The 22,853-nt window shown below is 35.3% G+C and overlaps 1 protein-coding gene and 1 pseudogene across 3 annotated transcripts in view; one reads left to right on the forward strand and one right to left on the reverse strand.

The window, feature by feature from the left end:
- Positions 1 to 17,693, reverse strand: part of simj (transcriptional repressor p66-beta simjang) — a 104,670-nt gene extending 86,977 nt beyond the window's left edge. For 2 of the 3 annotated variants that reach the window (XM_089093327.1, XM_089093325.1), the window contains exon 1: positions 17,652 to 17,692. The gene's annotated coding sequence lies outside the window, so the exon portion shown is untranslated. Of the gene's footprint in view, positions 1 to 17,651 lie in introns of all 3 variants that reach the window. The other variant, XM_089093326.1, reaches the window with a different exon arrangement.
- On the forward strand, positions 14,257 to 20,447 carry LOC148949302 (uncharacterized; annotated as a pseudogene).
- The last annotated feature ends 2,406 nt before the right edge of the window (positions 20,448 to 22,853 follow it).

Here is a 22,853-nt window from a genome sequence, read left to right on the forward strand (position 1 = left end):
TCTGAATTTTACACGAGCATCCCTTCTATAAAAACCATATATACCCCCAGGGCATAACTTACAACGCCTTCCCCCGGGCCCTAGGGGGTTGTGTCGACTCCAGAGTTTTTTGTTATCTGATCTTTGAACTATTTCTAACAAAACGGCTATCTCAAAAACCATATATACCCCCAGGGCATAACTTACAACGCCTTCCCCCGGGCCCTAGGGGGTTGTGTCGACTCCAGAGTTTCTGTTATCTGATCTTTCAACTATTTTTAACAAAACGGCTATCTCAAAATTTTATCGGGTGCATTTGGGGGAAAAAGGGCGTTGGGGGGGGGCGGGGGTGCTAGTTGCCCTTCGATCAGTTTTGACTCTTAAAAAGGGTCCTAGAATTTTTTATTTCCAATCAAATGAGCCCCATCCAAAGTTTGTAGGACCACCCCTTCCATATGAAGTGCCTCCGGAAAAACAAATATAATAATAATAACATATTGGAGCCGTATGGCCTTTACTATAGGCAACGCTATAGCGTTGGCTCTGATATTTCTCGAACTATAACCACTTAGCCTAATAAAACAGAAATAACTAAGCCACCACTGAAATCATACTTTTAAACCATTGAAAAAAAATTTTTTTAACCCATCTTTAACGCTTCTTCATCTAATTTCCAAACTGCATTTTTATTCAAGCGGTGAGGTAGTCCCCTTTAGCCTCCCTATCTGTTACTGAAGTCGGCTGTCCTTTGCCAAAACCTAGTATATACGCAAAAATACAACTTTGAGGTAAGGATGTACCTCTTCTAACCTTGACGGGGCGAGTCCAATGAGGCAGTCAGAATTTTAATACGCACAATAATTTCTGAAATACGAACTAGTATCTCCAGGGGGTAAAAACGGATTTACCGGTTTTCCACAGCTAAAACCTAGTACGGGCAAACTCAAGTGACAAAACCTATTATCCACGTAAAACAGAATATGAGTGTCAAAGACGAGAAAAAAACAGACTTTGGAAAACATATTGAAATTCTTTATCGATATCCATTTGTTCCACTCCAGAAATAGAAAAATCATCATTTTGCAGTTTTCTTGGAAACTTGGGAAATGCAAATACTCGGTCCTGGTAGTAGAGGACAGTTGAAGTTGTCTTCTATACAAAATAAGCATTTCATTGGGATTACAGAAGCGGTCATTCCAATTTTGTGGCAAGATTGAATAAAAAAAACAAGATTTTTTAACTGAAAGTAAGGAACGACGTTAAAACTTAAAACGAACAGAAACCATTCCGTATATGAAAGAGATTATCCCCTCCTCCATGCCTCTCTCTTTACGCTAAAGTTCTTTATTGTTTAAAAAAAGTATAGCTGTGAGAAAGTCAAACTTTAGCGTAAAGAGCGAGGCGTTGAGGAGGGGACAGCCCCTTTCATATACGGAATAATTTCTGTTCGTTTTAAGTTTTAACGTCGTTCCTAACTTTGAGTTAAAAAAAAACTTGATTTTTTTTTATTTAATTTTTGAACGTTTTTGAATTAATGCAGGTTTTGATTTTGGCTCACCGTACATGAATAATTAAAAAAAAATTTGAACATTAATTGTACTTTTACTTGGTTAAATGGCTTTCTCGAAAGTTGTTTAATTTTATTTACGAACGTTGTTATTAGTAATAAATATACGTAACTTACGAATTAACTTAAGTAACGAACTTGTATATTCATATATTTTTAATACGTATATTAGAGGGTTCGCCCCCTAGTCAATGCCTTGCTCTTTAAGCTAAAGTTCGAATTTTGTTCCAATTCTTTAAAATAGCTCTTATGAAAGTACTAAAAAATCTTTGGCTTAAAGAGCGAGGTATTGACTAAAGGGTGAACCCAATCATATACGTAATATTTTCTGTTCGTTTTAAGTTTTGATGTTGCTCCTTACTTTCAGTTGAAAAACTTGTTTTTTTATTATTTAATTTCTGATCTTTTTTAAATAATTTTGGGAAATCCGGCGCCCCCTTCATAGCAATGTCCCTTCCCCCATGAAAACTTCCTTCGTGGAATGATCCTCCCACAAAACCCCGACCCACCCCCTTCCTACTACCAGAAGACATCCCCCCCTGAAAACGTCCTTATGCTCCCCAATAACCAATGTTATAAGTTAACAGTTGGTAAAGGTCAAAGATATAAGCCCTCCCCCCGAGAACGTTGAGGGAGTGAATCAACCTTAAAGACATAGTTATCATATTTTTGACCATGCTGAACAAAATGACTATCTCAAAATTTTGATCGGGTGACTTGGAAAAAATGAGCGTGGAAGGGGGCCTAGTTGCCCTCCATTTTTTTGTCACTTAAAAAAGGCACTAGAACTTTTAATTTCCGTTCCAACGAGCCCTCCCACGATATTCTAGGACCACTGGGTCGATACGATCATCCCTGGGAAAAAAAAATAAATAAATACAAAAAAAATAATAATAATAATAATAATAAACACACATCCGTGATCTTTCTTCTGGCAAAAAATGCAAAATTCCAAATTTTTGTAGATAGGAGCTTGAAACCTCTGCAGTACGGTTCTCTAATACGCTGAATATGATGGTGTGGTTTTCATTAAGGGGGAAAGTCTTTCCCCCTTTTTTCGAAAATCAGCCAAATTTTCTCAGGCACGTAACTTTTGATGGGTAGGACTAAACTTGATAAAACTTATATATTTGAAATCAGCATTAAAATTTGATTCTTTTGATGCATCTATTGGTATCAAAATTCCGTTTTCTAGAGTTTCGGTTACTGTTGAGCCGGGTCGCTCCTTACTTACAGTTCGTTACCACGAACTGTTTGATGGGCGGCTATCAGGCGTCTACACATGAATTTAGTTCGGAGATGACGAGGGGGGGGGCTTTAAGAAAACCAGACAAATTGAATGCAAAATATAGGAAGTGATAGGAAAAATAGTAATAATCTTGAGAATTAGGGAAGGAGAATGTACCTAAATCCAACCCCCTCCCCACGCGCTAATAATTTCGGTAGTTAAATAATTAGTAGCTAAATGGGCAGTCAGCACACACGAAAAACAAGATTCGTCTCGTCAGTGTAGATTATTCGAAAAATCTCACATTTTACTTTTGAAACTGAAATAGACTATGCGTTTTGATTCTAAATAAGTAACATTTATAAAGTTTTAAATTATTAGCTAAATGAACTGTCTAAGAACGATTAGTGCGCGACTCCCGTTCTCAAGAAATCTCCTCGAGCCTCCTCTTTGTGTGTTACAAATGTTAGGGTGTAAAATGAGCAGCTCATTAGGACAGAGAGTTGGCTATTCCAATTTTGTTGCAAGACTGGTGACAGTAGTAATTAACTGATAATATCGCACTAGGCATACGCGTAGGTAGTTAGTTCAGGTGAGGGAAACTTACAGAAAAACATTCGAATTGATTCTCAGGAGGGACATGTTCCCAAAGCCACTACTGGAGGAAAGGGCGAATCTCCAGCATTCTTATTGGGGGGGGGGGGGAGGGGTCCATATCTGGATAGTCAAAGGGCATGGGATGTATAAGTTTTTCTCCACATTATTGGCGGGGGCAACTGCCCCCCCCCCCCTTGTCACCCTTAAACGACACTCCTGACTGGAGGGGGGATAAATATCTACTCTAAAGTATTATCTGTGTGCAGCCAAACCACCAGATATGAACAAGAAGAGGGCATCCATATTTTAGGTCATCTTGGGAAGGTCACGGTAGTTTAAGTAGTTTTTCAAATGATTTGCATATTTTTTTGACAAATTTTTTTTTACAAAAAGTCAAACTTTATTCCATGTCAACAGTAAACAAAGAAGTTCTGGAACTGTTCACAATTCTTCACTATACAAAAAAAAGAAATTGAACAGACAAACCATACTATTTGAAAAATTACCCAAAAAAAAAGCCTAGCTTAATCCCATTGTTTCTAGACTATTGATTAATATTTAAGTTTGTTGCTAGTCACCGAACCAAAGGAATATTTCCAAGTGGAAAATTTTGTAAATTCATCTTGCGGGTGGAAACCAAACTGTACTTTCCTCTGATCTTACTCGCCTGGGAACAAGAGTGCAGTAGGTGAAGAAAGGGGTACTTGGGGAGAGACATATACTAAGGGATTCACAGAATAATTCAAGACCGAAGGACTAAATGAGATCAATAGGTTTCATGTCACTCCTCTCTCTTTTCCTCAAATGAGAGAATTCAGCTCGGATCAACTAATGACTTGAGCCTGTCAAACATTACAAATTTAATAATGAACAAATAAATTTTCAAATGGGGATAAATCCATTTATTTAGACAGTGAAAAAAACCGGTACAATAGTCCAGATATTTCCGTCACATATAAAGCGATCGTCATCAGTAGAATTACTAAAATAATATAATTGAAACTAGCATATTTATTACAAAAAAAAAAAAAAATTTCGGGTCATTCACATAACAATGAACTTCCGGATTATTCACTAGATTATTTTCAGAGAGATCACTGAAAAAGTTCAAAGTTGTGATGTAAATTTTCTTATTTAATCTTGCCCAAAAGTAAAAAAAATTTCCAATGAAGGTGGCGAAGCCTTCAGTGGCTTCTAATTGCAAACAAAAATGTTGAGTTTATAGTTGTTCACTTGGTTTATTTGTTTATAAGTTGTTTAATTTATTTGTTCATCATAGAACGGCAGTGTGGTCTGAGAAAAGGATACCTAATTTAAGTTGTTCTGTCGAAAATCTAATAATTAAACTATTGTCGTGTAACACTGCTCTTTTACGCTTAGGTCCGATGTTTCTTCTTTTTTGCGAGATTTTCGTCATGAAAAATATGGAAGCTATGAATGAATTCAATAAATTCAATATAAATTGGCATGAGAAATTGCACTGGCGTTGCCTGTTGGGACATACTTACACGGATAACAAAACACCTTAATGTCAGACAACACCCCATAGATTTCGGTATTTCCGAACTCTGATTGACATTTCCAAACTGTTCTCTTTCACTGATATCAAAATTTTAACTTTTCTTTCTTTTCTAAGCATGCAAAATATACTTTTCTTTGTGCTAGTTCCCGTGTAAAAGGTGTTACTACATGTCTTTCCGAAGTTGCCAGTACAATTAGGAAATAAAGCTTGGTGTAGCCAAGATTTGAATAAGAGGGGGAAGAAAACAGAGCCAGGATTTTCTTGAGAGGGGCGGGAAAACGAAGAGGGTGATGGGGGTAAAATTATGATATAGTAATTCCACTTCGTTTTGGTGAAACTTTCGTCTTTAAAACAAAATTTAACGATTTCAATCTTTCTTCACTACTTACCCAATATTGTTCATATAATTTGTTTTTTATTTTTTGAGAATTTACTTTTCCTCCTCCCCCCTTTCAAAAGAAAACACATAAACTAATGTATACCTGCCTAACAGCAGTGTCCAGCAACCCGAGGCTTCGCAAAACTTTGTATATTAGTCGTAGGCTATATAAATCTCGAATTCTTTGTATATGAACTCGAATTCTGGCAAAGGGCATTAGCCAGAATTCCAATTCAAAATCCTAATCTGGCCCTAATACTATAATTCGTGCAGATATTTGAAGCAGGTGTGTACGCAGGAATTTCTTTTTGGGGAGAACATTTCGCAGTAGAAACAAATTAGAAAAAGCAGATAAGTGGTGAATGATGTGAAAAATATATTTGAAAAATTGTTGAAATTTGAATATTTCGAGAAGAACGGGCCCGATAGCTCACTTTACGCATAAGTCCAATTTGAATATATCCAAATATAACAATAGTATATCATTTAAACTTTTAGTTTGTTTATTTTAACCCTTTCTTTAAGATTACAACAATGTTGACTTCGAAGGGGCCCCAAATCTTAAATGTAACCTCCGCTTTAATTATTAATTTCTCCTTTCAAATTTTATTTCATATTTGTTCTGTGTAATAGAATTTTCACATCGATATCGCTACTTAAGCGGAGATTCAAGAAGAAATCTGAAAAAAAGCATGACTAAAATTAGACCCTGGCGCCCAGCTGATGAGGGAAGACCGGTGGCATGGCCAAAAACAGCAGTGGCGGCGCGCCGACGGCACACCGCCAGTAAGATGTCGGCGGTGCGCCGCTCGCGCGATCAGTGTAGACCGCAAACATTAATGTTTTCATTAGTCTTTCTCAAATCACAGCTTAAATTTACAAATTTACTTTCTCTACTCATTGACTGTCCACTTTCATAGGATACTCCACCTAGTAGCTACTGGTAGCAACCAAACTGTCATATTCTTGTTAAAGTCTCTCACCTCCCTTCACACTCCCTTTTGTATTTATTTAAAGCATCCATATAATGTTCTATGAGATTCGTCTCTGCTTTAAATTAAAACAAAAATAATTAATTTTTTGGCATCCCTGCTTTCAATAAAAAATTCAATATATTATCAATTAAATATAATACTTCCCTGACCCCCCCCCCCCCCTCTCTGGATACCATCTTGATAGGATACCGTATCTGCTTTAAATTTAAAAAATAATTAACTTTTTGGCCTCCCTGCTTTAAAAAATAAATAAATTTGAGATATTATCATTTAAATATAATACCTCCCAACCCCTCCCCTCTGGATACCACCTTGATAGAATATCGTCTCTATTTTGAATTTTAAAAAACAACTTTTTGGCATCCCTGCTTTCAATAAAAAAAAATCAAAGGTACTATCACTTAAATATAATAATTCCCTATGCCCCCCCCTCTGGATACCATCTTGATAGGATACCGTCACTGTTAAAAAAAAAATAATTAACTTGTTGGCATCCCTGCTTTCAAAAAAAAATCGAGGTATTATCATTTCAATATGATAGCTCCCTACCCCCCCCCCCCCCTATGGATACCACCATGATAGGATACCGTCTCGGCTTTAAATTAAAAAAAAATAATTAACTTTATTGTATCCCTGCTTTCGATAAAAAAAAATCGAGATATTATCATTTAAATGTAATACCTCCATACCCCCCCCCCCCCTCTGGATACCACCTTGATAGGATACCGTCTCTCAGCTTTACATTAAAAAAAAAATTTAGTTAATAATTAACTAGGTGACTGACTATATGGTTCAAACAAACACGCGAAATAATTTGACACAGCTTAATGTTCCTTTGAAAGAAAATTTGAGGCTATGAGCAAAGGCGTATAATGACAAGAACGAAAAAGTCAAAGTTATTCAGATATACCTCAAATTATTGGAAAACTGATCCATAGATTTACCGTGGCATTCAATAAGATCCAAAGAATCTAATTAAAAGGGAGAACACACAAAAGCCAAATTAGGCCAGTAGCAAGGCCGTACCCAGGATTATTTTCAGAGGGGGTTTTACTCAAAAACAATTTTCGGGGAGGTTTTACACACGAAAAAACTCAAAAAAGCATACAAAATTTGTTTATATCCATTTTTGTTACGTTTTTACGAGCCAGACAAACATTTCGGAAGGGGTTCAAAACCCCTAACCCCCCCTCTGGTTAGGGCCTTGGCCAGTAGCCGATGAGAAATAGCAAAATACCCAAGAGAATTAACAAGTCCCAATGGAGGGCACTGGGTCTATCAAAATATTTCAATGGTTTCCCAGGGAATTTGATGTCATTTTCTTACGTCTCCACTTTAATGAAAAAAATAATTATCTTTTTGGCATCCCTGCTTTCAATTAAAACAAAAATGTGGTATTATCATTTAAAAATGATAGCCCCCTATCCCCCCCCCCCACTATAGACAATAATTTACAATTTTTTATGAATCATATTTTTTGTAACTTCCGTTTCAATCTTTAATTCCCCAACCTTGTACATAGCTTAGTCTATAGCTAAATTTTGTCTCAATAGAAAGTTGTTTTTTTTTTTGGGGGGGGGGGTAAAAACATTCAGAAAGAAGAATGTATTTTCTTTAATCTATCAGGCGTTCAACATTTGTGTATTAAACATTGTGAAAATCTTATCTAAAAACAGCAAAAGAAAACAAAATTCTGCAAACTTGCGATTCAGCTGTCGAAACAATCTGTCGACTATCAATTTCAGAATCCAACTGAAGCTGTATAGTAATGAATGCGTTTTATTCAACTTAAAATTAAAATTCTTGTCAATAAATGATGCAAGAAATAGCAATTGGGGAATTGCATTCGAAATGATTTAATCTCATTTCATAAAGACGATACTTTTTTTTGTCAACATATGAAGAACTGTGTATATTGCAATTGCATCTGTCAGGTTAAAATTAACGAACAAGAGAGTAGTGAAGAATTATGGTATGCAAAGTAATATTTGGCAGGGAAAGTCACTGGTGATAAATCGTTAGGGGTGGCACCGTGATTGGGTGATTTTCGGGGAACCGATTTTTTTTTCGGGGTGACGCACAGATTTTCGCGGAAATACCCGAAAATTAGGGGATAGTGCAAGCCCTGCTTGATTTCTAATCAGGAAAATTGAATTACTAAACCACACGAGAAAGAAAAGCTCCGACTTTGCGGTTGACGCAATAAAGAATTGCCGCAAAATTAATTCAAAGTAAGCCAAACGCCGCTACCTGTTCCGGCGGCATTGGGCCTGGGGCGCGCCGGTGGCGTAGCGACACTTCGGTGGCGGTCAATCGAACCTCTCGTTGGCAGCGTTCGATTGATCCACCGGCGCGGCGCCGGGGTCTAACTAAAATAACACAAAGTATCAAATTAGGCTACGATTGTTTCCAATAAAATTTGAGTGTTTTCTATCTAATCTAGCGATAGATAAAAGTTCAAATAAGGATAAATCCTTTTAATAGACAGTGATAATTCACAGAAAATATTGGATATTTCGGTCACATGTGCAGCGATCGTCATCAGCAGAATGACTGTCACTGCACATGTGACCGAAATATCCAGTACTTTTTGTGAATTATCACTGTCTATTAAAACAATTATCCCAATTTGAACTTTTATTTATCGTCATGGAAAGGCAGTGTGGTCTTTGAAATTATTTTCTATCGAGCTATAATCCCCTCCACGTAAACTCAGGCCCTAAGAGAGGGTGTTGCTGGGGGAGAGGAGGTCCCAGTAGCCGAGCTCTAAAGAAACCGAGTGCAAGGTGTTTTTTTTTAAGTCCGGAGATCCATCGTACTTAATTATATTCTAATTTAAACTGGCCTCAAGTTTTGCAAGCTTATTTAGAACTTATTTTTCCATTTAATATAAAATAAAGTTTTACTGCAACAAAAAAGCACAATTCTTTCATAATTCCTACTAACTTCACTTAATTACCTTCTATTCCCTATGCTCAACAAGTTAGAATCTTCAAAAAAGTACTCAAGAGTCCACAAGCAACTCTTCAGAGGTCCCTAAACCATAAGGTAAAGTTCACACGTAAGCCTAACACCATAATGCTATTCTTGTTTAGTTACTGACTTAGGGTCTACAAGCTAAATTGGAAATCGAAAGGAGCCTTTAGCCTAAAAGTTCTAAAAGACCCTACGCCATGGCATAAAGCCTAAAATCTATAAATTGAAGAAGAGGGTCGGGGTTATTGGTAAGGAAAGCACTTTGCTCTCGACGTTGCCAACTGCAGTGCCTTTATACTATTTTCTTCAAAAAAGCTACACGACGAGAGGGACCCCTTATTTCCAAAGTCCATAGCCAATGCCATAACAAGTCACGGTACTGGTGCATTATGCGGGCATCGCTATATACTGTATCTAAGAAACCAGTCACGAAACCCGTCAAACTGCTGTGCAAATATATACTTGGGCTATATATACTGCTGTGCAAATATATAGCCCAAATTTGTTTCTAAGCTATTATATATTCATCCCATTTTATTTTATTTCATTAGCATTAACCAAACTTCACTTCTTCGCAGTGCCCGCACAATGCACCAGTACCCAAGTCACCTCCAGTTGAGTTTGTGTATTGCTAAAAAAAAACTTTGGGCCCCAGTCCTGGCTACCGACAATCGTACTTATGCTTCAGTAATTGAGATTGTGCAAGGACCTATTACTTGATCATTAAACATTTAGCAAGTTCTTAGTAAAGACTTAGTAATCGTCAAAATATTTTAAAAGTCAGTAGATTTAACAATCGTTAAAACTGATCATTTAAAAAATAATACAAGGGACATATGAAAGATTGTAAATTCTAGAAATTTCTATACTCAACCCCTCAATCTTTATCCCTCTATTAGAGAAAATTATACGACCACCTTAAGTTTGAAATGGAGCAGAAAACAGTTGTAGTAAAACCCAAAAGGATCTTTATATGTTATCTTAATTAAATTTCTAACCCTAAAAAAGGAAGAAATAACCCTTTGCTTTTCTAATCTTTTCTGGGACTTGGAAAAAAAGAATTTCTCCCCAGCTTTTCCATATTTGTAAAGTACACGCATGCCAAGAGATATTCTTTCTTGCAAAAGAGACAGAAACCATAAGACTTCTCACAGCAGAAATGAATCTAATTACGGCTTTCAGAATTGTATTACTAGTCGGAACTTGAAACAAATATATTCCACGAAATAGGAATTTTTCTGAGGACCTTGGAGACTATTCGACGGGGCTAGTTTCACGCAGTCGTGGAGAAATAATTAAGCTCGAATCTATATTCAACAATGAAAATCTAATTTGAAGAAAATAACAGTAAAATCAAACATGCACGTTCATCACATTTAAGCACATACGCAGCAAGGGGAGAAGAAAAGAGACTTAATGCGTGCCCCCTATCTTCAAGATATCAAAATTTGTTCCTTTAATTCCTACATTTTCCAAGTATTTTTTCTTGTATTCCATCTTTTATCTTTTAATCGAGTCTCTTATTCACAAAATGAATTATTTCTTATCGTTATAATAAAGAGGTTAAATGGAAAAAGCTGTCCAAATTATGTCCCTCCTTATTTATATATAAAACAGTGATATTAAGAACGAGCACACTATTTTTAACAGAACAACAAATTTAACTTTTTGGGAGATCGGCCGATTTTCCGATGATTCGTGACACAAAAACTGTACCATAAATTTCGTCTCTCTGATCGGCTTGAACATTACATCCATGATTCCAATCAGCTAAGTGGACCCCCAAAGCTGAAAAAATAGAGACTAATTTTCGCTATAACAATTTGTGACGGTTAGAACTGGGTTAAAATTTCTTTGCCTCCAATTAGTTATAGACTACTGTAGAGAAATATAAATTACATTTCTCTACAGTGGCTCAGACCTTCAAGCAGGGGCGTAGCTACACTATTCTTATAGGGGGGGGGGGCAAGATCAGGTTATATTGAAGTAGGTGCTGTTCAAGCGGTAGTGAAGAAAAGTAACTATTTAACATACACGCTACTTGATGAATTTAAAAGCACTACGTAATACATTATAAACAATGAATACACATTAAACAATCATAAATATAAGTGCTGGTGCTTGGCTTTTACTTAAAATTAATCATAAAATTTTTTCGCACGAAATAAGTTTTTCAAAAAACAAAAAAAAGGAATTCCATTAAACCAAAAATGAACAAAAATAGAATCAAATAATCTACCAAGCATACAACTACCACAAATCAGTATCAATAAATAAATGAAACCCAAAACAAACAGGGTTCTAAGCCCTATATTTTCTAAAAGCCAGAATATAATTTGTACTTCACTGAAACAAATTCATATGGATGTGCATTGTCAGTTTAATATACATAATGATGATATCTTTTTATTAAAATCTTAATTAATTTTTTATTTCTTAAAGTTAAAAAAGTGAAAACATTTAAAAGAATTTTTTTCAGTAAATATTCTGAAAAATATTTTTAAAAGATTTTTTTTTCAGTAAAAAACTCACAAAATGAGATTATACTACGTTGAATCTCAAAATTTTTATTGGATGTGCTTGGGGAAAAGGTGGGCGTGCGAGGGGGTTTAGGTGCCCTTCAATCACTTTCGACTATTAAAAAAAGCACTAGCCCTTTGAATTTCCAATAGAATGAGCCCTTTTTGACGTTTCTAAGAAAACGTTTTCAATAAAAATCTTATATGCCCTCAGGGCATAACATATAACCCTTGCCCTGAAGTCTATGGGGGGGAGTTTCCTGATCAAAGATATAATTTCCAAAACTTTCAACTAGATTGAACAAAATGGCTATCTCAAAATTTCGATTGGATTTGTTTGGGGAAATGGTGGGCGTGGAAGGGGTGTTAGTTGCCTTTCAATCACTTTCAACTATTAAAAAGGGCATTTCAATTTCCAATCGAATGAGCCCATTTTAAAGTTTCTTCGACAACACTTTCTATGAAAACCTTATATGCCCCCAGGCCATAACTTATAACCCATGCCCTGAGGGCTTAAATATCAGGGAAAAAATTGACCTGAGCAAATGTGGCAAAACAGGAAGCATATAACATTTTGCAATCTTGCCATTAGCTAGGCTTACATTTTTACTTGATGATAAGGTTTCAAAGGCAGTATATTTGGAAAAATATTAATGTGGAACATTACCCACACCAACCATCTTTTCCCAAAATGCTTCCGATCAAATTTTGAGATTTTCATTTTGTCAAAAATACACCAAAGATCATATAATAAAAACTCCAGGGTTTACACAGCCCCCCAGAACCCGGGGGTAAATGCTGTAAATTGTGCCCTGGGGGCAAATAAGGTTTTATGGAAGGAATGATTGTATAATTTCGCCAGGGCTCATTCTATTGGAAATTGAAAGTCTTAGTTCCGTTTTTAAGAGTCAAAAGAGACTGGAGGTTAACTACCCCTCCTTTCTTTTTTACCCCAAATCCATCTGATCAAATTTTTGAGATAACCATTTTTTTAAATGAAGTCAAAAGATTAGATAACAAAAACTCCAAGGTCCTAGAGCAAGTGTAGTATGTGATGTACAGGGGACATCTAAGGCTCTTATGCAAGGGTTGAAAATAGTTCAAATATCAGATAAACCAAACCCCGAGCCCCACTCAAAAACTTATGAACAATATTATATTCCAAAACTTAAGCAAGCTGACTGCTGGCCGTCTCTGCATGCCCCCCCCCCAAAAAAAACAAACTTGTTAACAATATTTTGTTCCAAAAATTACGGCAACTCACTCCTGGCCCGCCATGGCCCGACCCCCCCCCCCAAAAAAAAAAAAAAACAACAACACAACAACTTATTAAAAACATTTTATCCCAAAACTTATGGGAGCTGACCCCTGGACCTACAAGGCCTGATACCCCTCCCTCTCCCAAAAAATTATTGAATTTTTGAACCCCCTGGAAAAATTATGGGAATTGACCCCTGGCCCTCCCTACATGGCCCGACAACTCCCCCCCCCCCCCAAACAAAAAAACTTATTAAAAATATTATATTTTAAAATCACGGGAGCTGACCCTTAGCCCTCCCTCCTTGCCCCAACAAAATTAATGACAATATTCTACTCCAAAAATCATGGGAAATGAGTTTAATTTTATTAGTTCTTTCCAAAACTGCTCAAGACACCTATATTCCTCATTACAAACAAGAGTATGGCTACTGCCTGTTTCCCTAACAGTAAAAGCATAAGGCTTACTGCATAATTGGAACTTTACTAAAACCAATTATATTACAAATATTTTCTTTTGTGCTTATTACAACATCAAAAATAAAATGAAAATTGCAGTGAAACCAGTTCAAAATTTACCAATAGGCCCACTAGGCCCTGTGGCTTTCACTATTCCCAAAGTTTTAGAGATTTCCCTGAAACTATTGCAAAAATGGAACAGCAAAAATGTTTGGGCCTAGAAGCATCAAAGATTTAAATCTGCCCCTGGGTGAAACGGAATCTTGAGTTGGTAAGCTTTTAACAATTAATATCATTATATATCAAATGTTCAGTTTAATTTTATTAGTTCTTGCCAAAACTGTTAGTTTATTTTGAAATAGGGAATTTTGAAAACTTGAAACTTTGGCAATCAAACACAAACGGAAATGAATTAAAATGAAAAAAAACTTTCCAAAAAAGATGTTTTCTAAAGAAAAGTAAAGGCCACATTAAACTCAAGATCAGAAGAAATAGAAACCAGTATAACTTCAAACTCAAAATGACCAGAAATTACTATTAAAGAGTAAATGAAACCCAAAATGAACAGAAATTCAATATACAATCATAGCAAAAAAAGATACAATAGGTAATATTATAAATGAATAAATAGATCGTAAAACGAGTAAAGCTCAAGTTGAATAAGCAAACTTATCTTGAAACAAACCAAAATATTTTGCTATTGAAGTATAAGTGGAACTCAAAACAAACAGAAATTAAATTAACAACCACAGCAAACAAACACATAATAAGTACTAATATGAACAAGTAAATAAATCTTGAACAAGTGAAACTAAAATTGAATATCCAAATCAAGCTTGAAACAAACAAAAATCTCATCAAACAAGAGTTTGGGCTTAGCCTCCTTCTCTCACTTTAAAAGTTTAAAACTTACTTCATCATTGACACTCTACTCAAAGCAAATTATATTACAAATATTTTCATTTTTACTTATTACAAAATTGAAAATAAACATAAAACTACAGTAAAATTAAATTTTGAACTGATGAGCTTTCAGCAATTACTATCATTATATCTGATATGTGATATCTTTCAGCATTACTATCATTATATCTGACATCAGGCTGTCAGTCGCTTCTACTAAAACTGACTTTCTCGTTTTTGGTTGTCATCACCCTCCCAATTCAAAAATTCAGGTTGGCCCTGATTCAATTTCTGCCACTGCTTCACTCAAGAACCTTGAACTTGCATTCGGGACGTCAATTCGAACAACAAGGTCATTAACAATAAATGTGTTGAGAGAGAAGTTGAGAAAGTCCTATGGACGTTTTACTAGAGTTAAAGGTCAATTTGACAAAAAAACGATTGGTCAGCTTTATAACTCGTTTTTTGCTCCCCATGTATTTTTTCTGGTGCCATTATGGGAATTTTTTACCTTGTCTGTCAACAAATTCGGTCTGTCTTTTTCAAATTTTGTAAGTATTTTCTTCGTGTTCCTATTTGGTCTCGTAACAGTTATATCTCCAAACGTTACGGTGTTTTTGAGATATGTGATAAGATGAATGTTTTAGAAGGGTGATTCAGACAGCAATCTGAGTCAGTTGTAGATTTTCCATTGGGATGTATTAATCGTTTTGTGAGTCATTGTTAGTGTATTCTTTTTTCTAGTGTTTGTGATGATAAGTGTTTATATTTCATTTATATGGCGCTTATAAGTTCCTATATATGCCTTTTTCCCTTCTGGTTTAAGCGCATTTTTGTATGTATAGAGGGTCCAAATAAATTATTATTATATATCAAATTTACAGTTTAATTTTATTAGTTCTTTCCAAGGCTGTTCAAGACAAATATAGCTTCACTACAAACAAAGAGTTAGGATCCTGCCCCCTTCCTTAACTCTAAAAACCAAAAGTCTACTGCATCATTGGTGCTTCACTGAAAACAAGTTATATTACAAATATTTTCTTTTCCAGTTATTGCAGCATTGAAAACAAAAATAAAATCAAAGTGAATAAAATCTTGAACTGATGATCTTTCAATAATGAATAGTATTATATATTAAACATTCAGTTTGATTTTATTTGCACTATACAAGACTGATCAAGACACACATAGTTTTCAGTAAAGCGCCAATGACGCCGGAGGTTTTAGACTTTTACAGTGAGAGGAGGCAAAACCCAAACTCTTGTTTGTAGAGAGTTTTGTCTGTTTCAAGCTTGATTTGCATATTCAATTTCAGTTTCACTTGTTTTAAGATTTATTTACACATTTATATTAGTACCTATTGTAAGTTTGTCTGCTATGATTTTTATTTAATTTCTGTTAGTTTTGGGTTTCATATGCTCTTTAATAGTAATTTCTGGTTGTTTTGAGTTTGAACTTATTGTAGGTTTCTATTTTTTCTGATCTTAAGTTTTATATGACCTTTACTTTTCTTTAGAAAACCTCTCTTTTGTAAAGTTTTCTTTTTCATTAATAACAGGAAGGATGTTGTTAAATGAAAAACTCAGCAGACAAATTTATCTCTATTCCTGTGGAATAGAGAGATTTCTCTCCTTCATAGAGAATCCCCCTGTAAATTTTTCTTGCATTTGAAATAGCTAGAGTATTTTTGATTTAAAGCACTTGAAAAAAATACATGATTTAATAACCTCTCATTGAGGATTTTTTTTATTAAGAATATACAATTAAATGATTCCTGGAGCTGATACCCCCCCCCCTACTAACTTATATGACTAAACTACAACCAATTTGATCTATTGAGCTACAGTACAACTAGCATTATAAAAAGCACAAATTCTAATTTAATTTTCTTTTTCATGTTTTTCAATAAAAAATTCTTATTTTCAGTGATTTTTTCTTTCTCGGTGATTCCATTTCTGTCATATTTGCAGATGTAGATGGTGTATTCATATTCATTATTGAAAGCTTATAGAACAAAAAATCTTATCTTGAACTGACAGATTTTAGGAAGTAAAAGACCCTTAGCTATCAGGGGAAAAAGTTTGACCTGGACAAACATGGTGAAACAGGAAATATAGTACTTTCCTGAAATTTTGTCATTAACAAGGTTTACTTATTTACTTGATGATAAGGTTTAAAAGGCATTATATTTATATCACAGCACAAGTATAGTGGGGGTAAAGTTTAAACTTACCTCCCATTTACATCAGAAATAAAATTTACCCCCCCCCCCCTAATGCGTAAATATATACCCTGATTTGATATATATAGGGGATACCATCAGATGGCTAATTTGACAGTGTATGTATATACAAATCTTTAAATTAGCCAACCAACTAGTATTTTAAGCCTAGGAGTCCAGCTGGACATAAGGAAACATATTAAGAAAACAATTCTTACTCCATAATATGCAGAATAATCCTAGTTAACAAATTTTGCAGGGGGGGGGAGCCTTTATCTTTACTTATTTCCTTGTTTTTTCCAGTTTTTCTAAGAAATTCATGAATTTTTTAGAACATAATTCACAGAATATATACCCACACCCCCCTAATGTGCAAATATATACCTAGAATTGCATCCTCAATTTAAATATAACATCCATTTGCATTGCAAATGAACTTTACTCCCATATTAGCCATGAGGTGGATGTCCGTATATATATATAGGGGTGGGGGTAAATTCATTTTTGACAAAAATGATTTTTACATTTGGAAAGAGCATAAAAAAGGCATTGAATGGTATATTTACTTTATTTGTAAGTCAATAATATGATTTGCAAAAAAATTACCCAAGTATATATATGAACAGTAGAGAAAAGGACTAGGCCTATACTCCCCATTAAATTTTGGGTCAATATCTACCAAATCATATTATTGAGTTAGGACTAAAGTGAATACACCATTCAATGCCTTTTTTTATGCTGATTACGAATATATTAAGCATTTTGTTTTAACACAATGATCAAAGCCTGTCTTCATGACTCCACCTTTGTACATGTGCAATTACAAGTGTTTAGTACATTTACAATGTGACGTCTAATTAGCAACTGAAAGTATTGCTGTGACAAGCAAGGGAAATTGGGGGGGGGGCAACTACCACCCTAAACAACACCACTGCTCATAGCCTATCTCAGCTAGATTACTTCCTTCTCAATTTTTTGTATACCCTATATTTAAATAATGCCTAAATATGATTAAAATAGCAAAAATATACAAGAAATAAGCACCATGCCTCAAATTTAAGAAGACGGATTCTGATCACAACATATGTTCGAACTCCACATTCTCCAATTTTAACTTCACTGCTATTTTGACAAATTAGATGGCGGAGAAACTGATTGAGATCAAACTGAAATTCTTTTGCTCTCTTAGATCATATATATAATAATAAGTCGAAAACTGAATTTCATTTTAAAGATATAGGTCATTGACACTTTAAACATGAATTTATCTTTGACCTTGTAATTTAATTATAACGCTCGTGTAACCAGCCCCAACAATCGGCAATGGAGGGACTTATTTATACTAACTAATATGCATGGCGACGCTGAAATAGAATGTGGTCAAGGGTCCCGCCGGTCTGTCTTTATCTAGCCTTATGTTTTGCAGTGATTTGTTGATTTCGGCGTGCTAAGTAAGCTAGCGTGTTAAGTAATTTTGTAAAAGTCGATTGATATTGATTTCAACTCATCTTTGTCGGGAAGCTAATTTAAAACCAATTTTTAATATCCCAACAACAAAGGTGGTACTTCCCTCGACATTATTTGTACAAGCATGCATGAATTCAATCAAAGATCCAATTCACTCCCCCCACTTGGTAGCAGCTACCATTTTGCGCTTTCACTAAATCCGATACAAGATCATATCCGCAAGTATAAATTTAATGTATTTAGGTATCGACCAATTACTAATAGTGGTCTGCTCGATTTTAGAACATGGCTTTCAGAAGAGCAATGGGAAGATCTATTCGCTGCCGACGAATCGAATAACAAAGCCGAACTTTTCCAAGAAAAACTTATCAATAATTATTCACTCCATTTTCAAGAAATCAAAAACAAAAGATGTTCTAATGATAAGCCGTATATAAATGATGCAATAAAAAGCATAATCCGACAAAAATTAAGACTATTTCGCCAAGGAAAAACTGAAGAAGCTAACCTACTAAGGAAATCTATAAAAAAAGAAAATTCGGAAAGCTTCAGCCCAGAATAACCCTAATAGAGTGAGTGAACTCTTTAAAGCACGACCGAAGCAGTGGTATAATACGGTCAAGAAAATGAGTGGTAAAACAGTCAAAATGTGGACTTTAATCTTGATGTTTCCCCTGAAACTACAGCTAATTCACTAAATAAACACCTTGCTGCTATTGTACAAACCCTCTCAAGTAATATTTCCTGCCCACCAGCACCAGACCAGGATATCCCTGTAGTACAACCTGTTGATGTTGAGGCGAAAATCTATAAACTAAAGAGAACTTCTATATGCCCTCTTGATATTCCAATTGATTTAGTAAAAGCATTTCGTGAAAAATTATCAAAATGGTTATCAAGTATTTTTAATACAATCACTAGAAGTGGTTCATTCCCTAAGTGCTGGTTAAAAGGATACATTACACCCATACGGAAGAAAGGCGTTAGTTTGGATTTTTATGGAGTCCGACCAATTAACATCAATATTCTCTAAACTGTATGAGAGCTTGGCAGCAGATTGGCTTAAAAAGCGATCCTTGAACTTATTGATGAACAACAATTCGGAAACATGAAAGGAAATATTGAGTCCTGGTTGAACTTCGTTGAAGTAAGGATGCTGGGGCTGTTTTAAAAGTTTTTTAGAGCATTTTTAGTTTTAAACTTCGTATTTTATTGTAAGTTTTATGCTTTAATGTTGTGCTGAAGACGGCCCTTGGACACAGGGCCGAAATATTCACCGATTTAAATTGCACTGTCTTGGAAAAAATGTCCCTATTGTTTTTAAGTTGTGTTTGTTTGATATGGAAAGGCAGTGTGGTCTTCGTCAATAGAGTCCTGGTTGAACTTGGTTGAAGTAAGGATGCTGGGTCTGTTTTAAAAGTTTTTAAGAGCATTTTTAGTTTTAAATTTCGAATGTTAATGTAAATTTCTAATTTTTCTTAAATGTTGTGCTGAAGACGGCCCTTGGACATAGGGCCGAAATATTCACCGATTTAAATTGCACTGTCTTGGAAAAAATCACCCTATTGTTTTTAAGTTGTGTTTGTTTAAACATGAAAGGTTTATGAACAAAAAATTACCTGGTCAGTCTCCTCGATACTGTATATAAACTACAAGACGAGCCAGATACCTGGCTCAATCTCCTTTTAATTGACCCCTAAAACGCCTTGGACCTGGTTGGTCATAATGTTTTAGTCGAAAAATTGCTGAATGAATTTAATGTACCTATTTTATAGTCAATATTATTGCATCTTTTGTGTGAAATAAGAGTCAAGTTGTTAAGTACAAAAATGTTTATTCTGATTCACTCCCTATTTCTTGCAGAGTTCCGCAGGGTACGCTTTTAGGTCCTTTACTATTTTTGGTAATGATTAACAATCTTGCTAATGAATCAGCCGGTCGATGGAAGTTCGTGGATGACATGTCATTGTTCTAAAAGTGCAGAAGAAATATTAAGAGCGGTGCAATTAAATTTCTCAAAGACGTTGCAAGCGAAGTAGCCCAGTCGAAAATGAATTCCCATAAATCTAATATTATGACCTTCAGTTTTCTTTAATCAAAGCCATCATTTACAACCCTAGTACCTAATGAAATAATTACAACAAAACTAAACTGTTAGGTGTCACACTAGCTAGTGATTTGAAATGGGAGGCCCACATTTGCTCTATTGTTAAACAGGCATCTATGTTTCTCCTTAAGCTGTTTGCTCAAAAGCACATATCCTCCGCCTTTATATATCTTTTATCCGTCCACAGCATGAGTATGCTTACCCGGTGCGACATTTTGGCCTTACGGTGGGTCAGTCCGATTGGGTAGAATTATCCAGAAGAGAGCCCTGATAATTATTTAAGGTCAGGGCATAGTACTTTGCATTCTCCTCCTCAAGGAATTGCACATCCCTACCTTGGCAGCCCGACGTCTTATTCTTTGTACTAATTTCGGAAATAATCTGCGTCGTAAACAATGTTTTCAACGTATGCTTCCAGTCTCCTATTGCCCACCAAATCACCGTCTACCTCGATCAAAAACCCAAAAAATCTTGGTTGTAAATCCTATTAATATAGGAACTGGGCGTTCCAGAAAGAGCTTTGCGCCAGTGCTCGTTGAAATTATAAATAAATGAAAATTGTAATAAATCATGTTAATGTCTTAGTTTGTTTGTTTCATTCTTATTTGACAGGCCAGTTGGGCTCATCGCTGTATGTTTTTATAATGTACTGATGTACTCATTTTATTGATTTTACTTATGTTACTTACATTTTACTTATGTGCCCATTATTATTCATTGTAATTATTTTTATTTGACAGGCCAGTCGGGTTCATCGCTATATGTTTTTATGTTGTACTTATATATTTTTTTTTATATACGATGTAGGCTAGCTGACAGAAAGCAACATCTTTGTTAAACCCAAGTCCTCCCTCCGACCTCAAGTCACGAGACATTTTACATTTTTATATTGTACTTATGTTTTTTTTTTTATATACAATGTAGGCTAGCTGACAGAAAGCAACATCTTTGTTAAACCCAAGTCCTCCCTCCGACCTCAATTCACGAGACATTATTAGGCAAAGATCTAATGTTAATCCCAGTAAATTAATTTTATCTCCTTTTCATATTACATTACACATAGTGCTATATTACCGCCTGAAATCAGTTGCCCTTCTTCTCAATGGTTCGTTATTTAAATGGAAGTTATATCACTCCCCTCTATGCTGTATCTCCTTCTCAACCGAGGAAACTATCTAGCATGTTTTATTTGATTATCAGCCACTGAGTGTGGAGACTATTTCCCTTAAGCGCCTCTGCTACACGGCTAATATAGTACCTACACCGCAATCCTGAATTCTAATCTGCCTTGGCACATAGATAGAAAGATTTTTAAGGCATCTATTAATATCTTAAAGAAGAGACAAATTGATTAATGATCACTAATGCACAATGAAGACAATAAAAAAGGGGTTAATCATCATTTGTTTTGGAGAGTGCAGAAGAGAGCGGGAGTGAGTGGGAAGAACCGTATTGGTACCGGCCGGCCTATAGGCCTTAAACTGCTAGGGATAGGTAGCTCAAGTAACCGCACTTTCAAAAACCCATCAATAAGAATTACGAACTTTAGTTGGGATTATTGGTTATTAATTGACAGGAAGACTTCTTTATTTCCATGGCTTGGTTACAGATGAGGGATCTCTGACTGTCTGAGGATACTTTTTGGGGAGTTAAAGGACTAATTGGCAGTTTATATACCCGTCATACAAATGTTGGAACCGTATTTTGATTAGGTGTAACTATATTTAATAAATAGACATATCACTACGGGACTTCCTTTGTAGAATTTATAAATCGTACTACTGAATTTTGAACCTTTTCTACCGGATCTTGGAATTGATATAAAAAAAGGATTGAAATTCTGGACTCTCTGAGATTCTGTTGTAACTACTCCGCTTTTTCTCGGATTCAGTGCAATTTTGGACTGGTGATCCAAATTTTTCCCGGATATCAAAAAGTTTGGGGTGCCCCCCCCCAATCCGTTGCGACGCCACTTCCTGCTAGAATGAAGATAGAAAGCAGCATCCACTTACTTTTACAAGCATTGGGACTTCTATCGTTCAAATTCATTCCGAGCGCAAAATGTACTTAATGAAGCTTAGCAAAAATTTCATACATTTTATTGACACCATACTCGCTTTTCCTCATTAGGTGGCTTCGATTTCCTATTCCGCCTTTTCTGGCAACAAAGCATGCTCGGTGACTGATGAAAAAAAAAAAAAACCATTTAAGCTAGAGCAGGGCTGCACTGAGAATATAACAAATTCCTAAGATTCACTTGCGAAAAGTCCCAAGGTTTAAAGAAAAATCCCAAGATATTAAACTGATATATACTTGTTTACCACATACACCTTCTGAGGTTCCTGTTAAATTTAGGTAGTTTCGCGAAGATTCTATACTCCGGACTGACATTCCAAGACTTGTGAAAAATCCCAAGGAGTGGCAACCCAACTTAGTCAATCGCCAAATCTGTTGTCAGAATAGACAAAAGTAAGACTCATAATCCATCATGCACTTTGCCATCAATAATTACTGAATATCTACAGATGGAAGTGGAAATTGTTTTTTATTATTTTCAGATTTATTCTTAAAAAGAGACAAACTTTAATAAAATAAAATATTGTGATGCAGAACTTTATCAAGATTTCGTCACAGTTGTTATCTTTTTTAGAGGGACAGATGACACGGACCATACCTA

This window comes from Artemia sp. Qi Xiang Cuo, chromosome 8 (assembly GCF_049724085.1).
Source record: "Artemia sp. Qi Xiang Cuo chromosome 8, ASM4972408v1, whole genome shotgun sequence".
Classification (NCBI taxonomy): Eukaryota; Metazoa; Arthropoda; class Branchiopoda; order Anostraca; family Artemiidae; genus Artemia; species Artemia sp. Qi Xiang Cuo.